The sequence below is a fragment of the Carlito syrichta genome, unplaced genomic scaffold, assembly GCF_000164805.1.
Source record: "Carlito syrichta isolate Samal-C Ts95f unplaced genomic scaffold, Tarsius_syrichta-2.0.1 Scaffold307189, whole genome shotgun sequence".
Lineage (NCBI taxonomy): Eukaryota > Metazoa > Chordata > Mammalia > Primates > Tarsiidae > Carlito > Carlito syrichta.
The window spans coordinates 85,189-95,644 of record NW_007251285.1 but is presented as its reverse complement, the minus strand read 5'-3'; positions in this window follow the sequence as shown (position 1 = coordinate 95,644).

Here is a 10,456-nt window from a genome sequence, read left to right as displayed (position 1 = left end):
GAGAGACCATGTGGCAAGAACATCTCTTTAAAATGAAAGGAAGCAATCTCTCCAATTGCAATCATGCCATCAACATGCTCATTTTCATTTATCACATAGTACAAATGCATTATTTTTCACTATTCTTTAACCCACTAATGCCTTACACAGAATAAATTCTCAATAGATATTCTAAGCCTGGTATGCCCATTTTTCTAAATCAGTATAAGAAAATCTGATAGGCTATATACCAAAAAATATTATCTTTTGTTAAAAAAGAAAATCTGTTGGAAAATTTACATTCTTCGTTTATATGTAAAATTGGAGATGATTTTCTTATAATTTAAAACATCTATTTTGAAGTAAAATTGTTATCCTGTTCAATGGAAAAATTCTAAAAATATTTCTTCAATCTATTTTGTTAGACATAACTGACCTGGCATAAGAGAATAAAAATGGGACCAATTTGCAATAAGAAACATATGTTCTAGTTCATCCCATTCTGTGATACTTTAGCTCATGCCCCATAAAAAGTTCCCATAGTCATCCCACCTATGAGTATGATATGTGAACTTTTGACTTTGGCGACTACCAAGGTCTCCTTGGCCACTGGTTATGTCCAACCAACCTGCTTCTACTGCTGGGTCTCCTGTAGTTGCACCTAGAAGTTACTCTCAGTAGGCACATATATTACTTCAGGGCCTCTTTGCTCAATGCTAGAGAGCTGCTGCCCATGGCAACTTGTGATAATGCCAGACACACCACCAGTCTTCAGGGCCGGTATCAATCATTTCCAAAGAGGGCATGGCTACTACCTTGGGGTCATAAAGCACCAGCACCATGCTGCACAGAAGTTGCAAGAAACCCTCTCTTCAACTTTTTCAACACATCATTAAATGATTTCCACTACCCTGACTTATATAGATCATAGAGATTCCTGTGAGAAAATAATTTTTACTAATGATCAATTCTCCATAGTATTAATGGGAAATGCACATTTTTTAAAAAATGAGACATTTTCTTTAACTAATAAAGTAACGGAATTGTAAATGTATGCTTTTTTTTGAGCTTAAATATGCTTCAAGAATCACAACATTTGTACTTTTTAAACTAGTAATTTCACTTCTGGAATTCTTTTTTTTTTTTTTTTTTGAGTTGGAGTCTCACTCTCGCCCAGACTGGAGTGCAGTGGCACATTCCTGGTCACCGCAGCCTCGACCTGCTGGGCTCCGGTGAGCCTTCTGCCTCAGTCCTGACGGGTCTCGAACCTGTGGGCTCAGGCAATCTATTCGCTTCAGCCTCCCAAAGTGCTGGGATTACAGGCTGAACCACCAAGCCCGGCCTGGAATTGTTTTTGAAGAAATAATGCAATTTGTAGAAAAGGCTGTATAAGAAAGATGTTCATCACAGCATTATATACAATTATAAAAAATAAAGTTAAACGCTTAAAAATAAGAGAATTATTAGATTAATTCTGAGTAAATGACTAAGTAGTGGCATAATCATTCAATAGAAGATAAATATAAAAAATGCACATAGTGGGTGACTGAAGAAAATAGAAAATAGCTTATCTCTATTAATGTCCACTTGTATATTTAAAAACCTTAGAAAAGAATATATAAAAATTGTATTTGTTACTGTGACAGGATTATGATGATCATTTTTCTTATTTCAGCTTAGTGAAATTGATGTTTTACTTTGTAAATTATGACTTCAAACTAAGGTGAAGGATAAATTAATGACTACTTATAATATTTTTATTAAATAAATTACATGCCTCCCACACTCAGAGTTAGCCTTAGTAGTCTAAAGCTAGTACATCAGCAACAACTGGAAAACTGCCAATTGTTATAACAAGTTCTAATTGCTTGTAACCTAACATCACTAAAGTCTGGCTGAGTGCCTTTCCAGCCCCCTGTTGAATTTCTTGGCTTTGCCTTTTGTCTGTTTGTGTTTTTTTTGTTTTTTGTTTTTAACCAACTGCATTTCATTTAAGAACTTGGTTAGGGCTCCTGGTCAATAAGGAGACATTCAGATCTTCCTTCAGGGCCTTTTGTCTGATATCACTGAATCTCAGCCAGAAGGGAATAGCCTCTATAATTATGAATCACCTTCTAAGCGTGTAATGAAAAGTCAGCTTGAAATACTACTGCTGTAAACCATATCATGGAGCTGTTGGAGATATTCAAATCACACTACATCAAAGGAAGGGAGGATCACAGAAAAAGGGGCTGTAATATAATGTTTCGGATGACATCAGGATCATCCTTGAAGAGGTGATTTGTGGCTTTGGCTTCAGAGTGGATTTAACGGAGTCCTAGGAACTAAAAACTGAGAGGCAGGAGGCAGGATCGTCTAGGAAGTTTCAGCCATGAAAGTCATGGGAGATCAATGTGAAGAGCAGTGTCAATGCCTCGGGTCACATACTTGAGGTACTGTGCTTCATTCAAACACACACAGACTCCAGAGGGCCTGCATGGACAGGATCCCCAAGGGCTGACACCTCTTGGCATGGTGAAGAACAGTGCACCGCAGAGCGTGGAAAGCAGGGTTAACAATTATTCTGAAGACTAAGAAGATCACGAAAACTGAGGTGACTTCAACTGTTATCTAAGTTTTACTCTCCCCCTTCAAGGTCTAGCTATTTTTTCAGCTTTGTGATTTTAAAAAATGTAGTCTCTTGGTCTTTGGGGACTCAATTTCCTCACCTTCTTTTTTTTGGGGGGGGTAGAAAATGGACAGTTGTATTTATTTATTTGTTTATTTATTTATTTATCTTGAGTTGGAGTCTCACTCTGTTGCCCAGACTGGAGTGCAGTGGCCGCTCCGGGCCACCGCAGCCTCGACCTGCTGGGCTCCGGTGATCCTTCCGCCTCAGCCTTCCAAGTAGCTGAAACTACAGGCGCGCGCTACCACACCCGGCTAATTTTTGATTTATTTTAGAGATGAGGTCTCGCCAAGTTGCCCAGGTGGGTAGCGAACCCGTGGGCTCTGGCAATCCATTCACCTCAGCCTCCCAAAGCCCGGGATTACAGGCTGAGCCACCGAGCCCAGCTCATAGTTTTATTTAAAATAGAACACTGTAAGAAACCTAAATACTTAAAGCTAGCAAAATAATTAATCTTTTTCTTTTTTCTTTTTTTTTAATTTTAAAGAAGTGGGGCACAATTCCGTATTTGGTATACAAGTGGATTGTACAGGTAAAGTTTGGGCCTCCCTTTGCTCCCTACTTTGTCTGATTTGAGATCAGATAGCCTTATTGATGTTGTGTACCCTCCCCCACCCCAGCAGTATCCCACTACTGCCAATCCCTTACAGGGTCCGCTTATGAATGCAAATATGTGGTACTCTGTTCTTTGTTTCTGTGATAGACCACTGAGTATGATGGACTCTAAACCCATCCAAGTTGGTGCCAAGTTCATATGCTTGTCCTTTATGTCCATTGTGTATATGTACCACGTTTTTTACCTTCTAACAGAGGTCTAGTAATACCAGGCTGATGCATAAGTTCATAATGTATTTTGCTGTTTTAAACAGTCTTTATCAAAGCCAGAGGGCCTTCTTCAACATGGAGGAGATTCACTCAGGTCAAAGTGGACCTCTTTGAAATGACAAAAACATTTTCTTGCTGTGCTTTCCCCAATGGCATTCTCTTCATACACAAATATTCAAGCCACCTCTGCTGCCTTTATTCCTGTGTTAAACTCAAATGGAAGAATATGTCAGAAGTGTTCGGTTTTTTTCCACTTGATACTCCATCTTCTTTAGTCCACAAATAACACTAACTTTCTTCAAATCTGCAAAATGCAAGGCATATTTACAAGCATAACATTGTCACTCCAAATGACAAATGACAAACAGTAAACTCTCAACATTGCAGTGTTGCCATGCCAAAAATAAACACTTTGAACTTGAGCATCAACCTAATAGAACACTTCCAAGATCATCTAACTGCAAAATTCTCTAAATCTCTGATTCCAAAACTTCACAGATACTCTAGGCCACACTATTGCTGTCTCCTCTCGGCTTTTAAGTATTTACTACCAGCAACTTGCAACTTGCCATGAGGCTAACTTTTACTGCTATTTGAATGGGTTCTTTCTTCCAATTGATCAGAAACTTTCCCTGAGGGTCACATGTCCTATTTGTCCTGAGGGTGTGATAGTAGATGTTAGATATACTCACTTGAGAAAAGAATAAATGGGTTATTGCATTCACTTGCTTCCTGTACTTGCACTAAATACTTAATGATGAAGAAAAGAGAAAAAAATCACACCTGAAAAGCTGAGAAATGTCACCGTGATCCCCAGGAAACAGATTCTGAGAAAGAGATTAGTGTGAAGAAAGTATATTAGGGCATGTTTGGGGATTAATACCCTTCAGTGAAAGGAGGGAAGCCGAATGGGACTAGGGGGAGAAAGAAGATAGGCTGTTACAGTTAAAACAGAGGACTCAGTTTATCCCATGGGGAGGGCCTAGAATGGAGATGATCCCTTAGAATTGTTCCACCGCTTCCAGGGTGCAGTGGCTCACCCTTTGGGAGGCCGAGGTGAGAGGATTGCCTGAGCCCACAGGTTCGAAACCAGCCTGGGCAATTTGGTGAGACCTCATCTCTACAATAAATTAGAAAACAAAAACAAAAACTTAGCCAGACATAGTGGCGCATGCCTGTAGTTTCAGCTACTTGGAAGGCTGAGGCTGATCCCAGTAGGTCCAGGCTGCGGCAGCCGTGAACGTCCCACTGCACTCCAGCCTGGGTGACAGAGTGAGACTGACTCAAAAACAAAAAAAATTTTCCAAGCGAGAGCAAGGAATATTTACACCCTCTATACCACCTTCTCACACAGATCAGTCATTGGATGCATGCTGCCCACACAAAGTAGGTGTGACCTTAGGCAAGGCTTTCCAAGAGCAATTCCCAGAGAGGGCTGACAGCTGAGGAGCTTCATGGGCAGAGCTCTCAGCTGCTGGGGGAAGAAGCAATGCAGTGCTATGGTAGTGGGACAGATTAGGGCAGGGCAGGTCGGCATCTACTGTTCAGAGAGGTAGCCTTTTCTATACCATACTAATTGTTTCTTTTTGTAGAACTTAACTGTTTACTAAATGCTTTCACACAACCTAACTCCTCAATTTAGACAATTAGCCTGTGAAATATGAATATTGTTGCCCCGAAATAATAAATGGTCAAGTTTTGCTATAGTATGTAAGGTGTGTCCCCTGGGGACTTCCAGAAGTAGTGGAAGGAATTTGAAAGTCCAGGGATATAGAGGGAGATTTGGATTCTCACAATTATGGGTTGGGTGAGCCCAGAACGTAAAGTGTTAGGGATTATTCTTACTGTGATCTTTATTGCTCTTAGCTCATTGTGACTTGGGAAAACTAAACTACAGTAATATTGTGTTCACTTTTTTAAACAACCACCTCATTTTAGATTGTTATTATCAAAAGCCTTAATACTTTGCATATGGATAGCTATAAATTCCTGTATTTACACAAACAATATTTTTCTATAATTTAATACCGGATTTTTAAAAAATTTTGTCCATTATTATAAACTGAATGTTTGTGCTTCTCTCAAATTTCATATGTTAAATTCCTAACTATCATTCCAATGGGATGATATCTGAAGATGTGACCCTTTAGAGATACCAAAGCTCTCTCTATGCCTTGTGAAAATGCAACAAGAAGGTACTCATCTACTAGCACATTGATCTTGAACTTAACAGTCTCAGGAATGTGAGAAATAAATATCTGTTGTGTACTTTACATCAACTATGGTGTTTTGTTATAGCAGCTTGAGCAGACTAATACATTCCTAAAAATATAGTATCTCTTGGTTTGTGTCAATCATTCTTATCTGATGAGGTTTTTAATTCTTGATTTTAATATCTAGATGATTAGTCACTGTTCCCAGTTGCATTCTAAGCACAACTTTGTAAGCCCACCTTCAAAGTTTTCACCAGAGTTATTTTTTTGAGTTGGAGTCTCAACCTGTCACCCCCACTGGAGTGCAGTGGCACGCTTACAGCCACCACAGCCTCCACTTGCTGGGCTCAGGCAATCCTTCCACTTCAGCCTTCCAAGTAGCTGAGACTATAGGAATGCACCACCATGTCAATCTAATTTTTTTTATTTATTGCAGAGACAAGGTCTCACCAAGTTGCCCAGGCTGGTCTCAAACCCATGGGCTTAGGCAATTCTCTCACATTGGCCTCCCAAAGTGCTAGGATTATATGTGTGAACCACCGTGCCCAGCCTTCATCAGAGTTTTTAATAAAAGGATAGTGGATTATGAAGATAACCCTTTAATTTCACATCAACACAGGGTCATATTTGTTTAATGAATGAATAATACCTTATAATATTTGACTTTGGTATCTACATCTTATCATCTAAAATAGAAGTTTTCTAATTTTTTTAGTAATAGAACTTTATTGACACAAAATTTGTTCTAAAATAATAAAATTTTTTAAAATGAAAGCAAAATCACTCTGGTTCAAAGTAGGGAGTATGGTGAGGGGCTCAGGTTCTGCGTGCTTTGCCTTTCCTGTAGCAATGGGAAGGAAAAGAGGGAAGGGAAAGGTCTTGAGAGACCCCTGAGGTGTCTAGGTGGACATCCTAAGCTCTTCAGGTTGCACTAAGAAAACTACTGCACAAAAATCTTGTAAGGCACTTTATCAAATGCATTGCTGAAATCAAAGCACTGACTTTCCCCTGATTTATGCATCTCACACACACACACACACACACACACACACACACACACACACACACACACACACAGAGTGAGTCTCTCCTGATTTGCCCTTGGTAAGCCCATAGTTATTCAAAGTAATCATTGCTTTGTTTTTATAAGTGCTCACAGGACTTTTTTTTCCAGATTATATTAAGGAAGAGTGTCAGGCTTGTTGTCCTATAGTTTCTGGAGTCTATATTTCAAAAAAATTAACATCTCCAGTCTCTGACACCTCTTCTTTTTTCCACCTGTAACACCTGTGAGTTCTTTGTGAATTCTGGTCTATAATTAATTTATCCAGGGCAGTGGTTCTCAAAAATGACTGCATATTAGAATCCCCATGGGAGGTTTTAAAAAAATACCCCTGCCTGGGTCCTCACCTCAGACCAATTAAATCAGAATCTCTGCAAGTATTTTTAAAAGCTTCTCTTGTGATTCTAATATGCAGCCAGGGTTGGGAACCAGTGATCTAAACCTGGCTTAAATTAATTTTAAATACTTACATGTTCCTTTACCATCCATTCCCTTTCCATAAGCTAAATCTCTTTGTTCTTCATTTTCTCTGAAGATTCTTCTCCATAATTCAGAAGTTAAAAGTAGAATCTGAGTTAAGCATTTTTACTTCCTTTTTGTCATTTGTTAACCTAACCTAGCCTAACCCTAAGTTGTAGCCTATGCTTTCCAGATGCTATGGTTGCAAATATATTTTAAAACTCTCTTTAATTTATAAACATCCTTCTCAAATCTCTGCTAATTAAAATAATTCCAATAGATTTTTAAAAATCATATGACATTTATTTATTTATTTTTCTTCTTTTAACCTCACCCAGTCTTTTTGTCATGCTTTCACCTCTAGCTTTGTTCTATACTTAGCATGAAAACTCCTTTGCTGTATTCCAGCTGTTATTCAAGCAAGTATCAGTGACAACGTGGCACCATCTTTCCCTCCTTGTGTTACAAATATAAGTTCACATTAAGTCTCTTCTCTAGCATCATCATAATATCCTTCTCCATAAATATTATTTCTAATTCTATTTGATACATTTTCTCTTTAAGAATTGCTGGATACCACTTGCACTACTGCAAGATTCTATATGATTAATTTGGAATTTATAGAATCCATTCATGTGTGTGATTAATTCCCTTTGTGTTTTGTTATTGCAGTTCCATCTGGACAACATTCTACTTTCTCCTAGAACTCCCTTTGTATGCATTTACAGTCAATTATACACACCATTCTGAGAAATGTGCAACTTTCTCAGCTGCTTTCACACAACCTACCCCCTCAATTCAAACAACAAGCCTGTGAAATATGAATACTGTTGCCTCGAAATGATAGCTGACAGATGAGTTTTGCCATAGTATATAAGTGTCCCCTCAGGAGTCTAGTAGTCTACAAATTTAAACTACGGTCCAGAAAACACTATCCTTTCTTGGCATCATCTAGCTAGCCAGCTAGTCACATAACATACCTGCTCTTCTTTTTAAAATCATGACCCTCACTTAGGAAAACAAATGACCAAAAAATCTTTTCATGTCTAGCAACGTAAAAGAAAGCAAAGTTTTTAGAAATCCACCCTCCATGCTCATTGTGGCTTCTTATGGAATTCCTTGTGAAGGAACAGAAGTGAGCCATGGTTTCTACTTGAAGCACATATTCTAGGAAAGTAATGCACTTCCTACTGAGCCCTGCTAAGACACCAACACTGTAAAGTTAGAGTTACCCACCAACACAATGGGATTCCAGTACTAGTGAGGAGATTTCTTCCCTTGAGAGTAACTGTCTGTCAACCCAACAATTGTTAGTTTTGATTTACTGCTTCTTTTTTCTGAAGTTCTCACTTTTTTCCAGAAAGATCCTCTAACGTGCTATTTAAAATGGCGCACACATTTTCTTTTCCTTTGTCACATTTCTATTTGCAAACTTTGAGACTCCAGTTTTGAGACATTACATCCTCAAAATTCTTTTCATACTAATTTTTTTTTTTGCTTCCTTCTTTGTATCTTCCTTTTTCTCAAAAATTCAGAAAGTACAGAATAATTAATTTCCATAGTGTACATAGCCGTTGGGGTCAGAAAACCTTTTGTGGTTTCTTTAGGAAATTGAACCCCGCCCTCTTCCTTGCCACATACGCTGTGTCTTAGTCTGTTTTCTGCTGTTATAATACAATATCACAGACTGGATAATGTATAAAAAACAGAGAAGCTTATTTGACTCACTGTTCAGGAGACTGAGAAGTCCAAGGGCATGGCATTGGTATCTACTTGACCATCTGGTGAGGGCCTTCTTGTTTCTTCATCCCATGGAAGAACTCAAAACAAAGAAAAATGGGGCTACACTTATCCTTTTATTGGAAGCCTACTCCCACAATAACGAACCTACTCCTGTGATAGCAGCATTAATCCATTGATGAAGGCAGAATCCTCGTGGCCTAATCATTTCTTGAAGACTCTACCTTTCAACACTGCTACACTGAGGATTAAGTTTCTAACACATTAACATTTGAGGGATACATTTAAATCGTAGCACACTGACTGACTACCACCTTTGGTTTCCTATTAGAATTGGGCCTTTTTGAGAAATCTACTAACTGTACAAATTTATTTTCTTGGTTTTTAAGAGGTGTTGTTTTATAAGTTAGCAATAAACACTAATTAGAATGGTATAGTACAGTAATGGAGAAAACAGCCCCAAGTTCAGAAAGCCAAAGGTTCCAGCCCACCACTCCCATTATATTGGATCACCTTGAGAAAACCATTCCAATATCTCTGAGCATTAGTCTCTGAATTTATAAAATGGGTAGAAGGGGGATTAGACTAGACTGGGTTTTCAAGGTTTTAGTGTTTTGTTTTGTTTTTTATTTATAGAACGCTTCAACATGAAATTCTAGTGAGATGATTCAAATATAAAAAAGCAAATCAGAGGAGCTGAAGTGAAGTGGGGGTGAGCCTCACCACTCAGTGCTGACCACTTCCCCATCCCACTAATTCCATTCCACTATGACTACTTAGTGCCATCAAAGAACATCTGAGGCTATGCAGAGCACAGTGTAAAAACAAATTAATTTTCTCAAAATAGTGTGTGTAGAAATTGCCTCAGAACTTGCTAAAATAGCAATTATGCAATTTTTCAAAAATTAAATAGCCTAAGAATTTGCCATTTACCTTTTTATTTTCACCACAGTCTTGACCTCCAAAGAAGGAGGCAAAAAAAAATTAGTATGCAAAGAATTTTGAGGATGTAATGTGTCAAAACTGGAGTTTCAAAATGGGTTAGTTATTGTGGGAGTAGGCTTCCAATAAAAGGATATCCTTCCATCTCACCCTTCCAGCTAACTGGGACTACAGGCCTGTACCACCATGCCCAGTTAACTTTTTTATTTTTCTTTTTGTAGAGACAAGAGCTGTTATGTTGCCTAGGCTGGTCTCGAACTCCTGGGCTTAAGCAATCATCCCCCGTTGACCTCTGAGGGTTCTGGAATTATAAGCATGTGCCACCATGCCCAGCCCATTTACCATTTTTAGACTAGGATTAGAGATAAAGATATAATGACCACATTCTGAAAAATACTAAACAGGGTGAATTCTGTAGTCTTTTCAACTCCCTTCAATAAGAAATCAGTAATAAGTTGAAAATCCATTGTATATCCTGTTTCTATAAATTTGTACCTGTCTACATGATCCTGGACAAGTGATATTCATCATAATGTCCACCTCAAAGGATTATCACCAGGACAAAGT